Source organism: Sus scrofa, chromosome 13 (assembly GCF_054392235.1).
Source record: "Sus scrofa isolate SSC_HxYL_T2T_F1_AM1 chromosome 13, Sscrofa_HxYL_maternal_Yorkshire_Landrace_v2.0, whole genome shotgun sequence".
Classification (NCBI taxonomy): Eukaryota; Metazoa; Chordata; class Mammalia; order Artiodactyla; family Suidae; genus Sus; species Sus scrofa.
Window position 1 is genome coordinate 45,652,026 of NC_139395.1, and position 1,174 is coordinate 45,653,199.

The window sequence follows — 1,174 nt, forward strand, 5'->3', positions numbered from 1 at the left end:
TTCCTAGTTGGGTTCCTTTCCTCTGCGCCATGGCAGGAAATCCTCAATGAGCTCAGTTTTGTGCTTGTATATTGTCTGGGACTGGCACTCAGGAGAGAGATTTAGGGCTCATTAGTGTAAGGATGGTGGTGTCCACTGAGGGTGTTCAAGGAGTGTTTGAGGAGACTGGGTCTGAGGTGCTGTGGCACTGAAATCTGGATGTAGCTAGGGTGGCACGGGAAGGTGGGGCTGGAGAAGCCACCATAAGGGGTAGTTCCCAGCCCATGGTTCAGTCTGTGTAATTGAAGGGAGTCACTGGAGGGGGCCTTATGGAGGTCTTCATATCACCGTGTTGAGTGGTGGAGGTAGGAGGTAAGGAAGTAGCCACAGAAAGGCTCTGGGAAAGCAAGAGATAACTCAGAAGCTACAGTATGATTCACAAGTGCACCAACAAGCACTTAAATGTTCATAGCCACATTATTCATTTTTGCCCCAAGCAGAGTGCAACCCAAATGCTTAACAATTGGTAGAATGGGGAACTGAGGTTCTTTCATATAACAGTGAAAATTAAAGAACTACCCACACCATGGATAAATCTCACAATCCATGGAGAACATAAATCAGATACAGAAGAGAACATGCTGTTTGATTCTGTGGTATTGTTAAGGCAGCTGCCCAGCAGCCCTGTGCCGCAGCGTATCAGCTCTGGTGACAGCCCTGTGGCTGCAGTGTATCAGCTCCTTCACCCCATGAGAAACCAAGTGAGCACTCGAAGAGTTGGAGAACTCAGGTTTATTATGCCAGCGGGCTCAGTTCTCCAACTCTCCGAGTGCTCACTTGGTTTCTCATGGGGTAAAAGAGCTGATACACTGCAGCCACAGAGCTGCAGGAGCTGGTACACTACAGTCACAGGGCTGTTGCTAGAGCTGATATGCTGTGGTGCAGGGCTGCTGGGCAGCTGCCATAACATTTCTGGAGGCCCCAGCGAGATCCCAACTGTTCTGGCCCTTTGAGCCACCGGAATGGAGGCAAGGCCGCCTGGGAGCCGGGGAGCCTGGAACCCAATGAGGCAGCATGCCACCCAACGGTATTCCGGGTCCTCCTTCGTGAGTGGCATTCCTAACTCCCAGGTGACGGAACCCCGACTGGACTCAGTGGAGAGATGACCAATTCACCAGGAAGGCATCCGGACAAG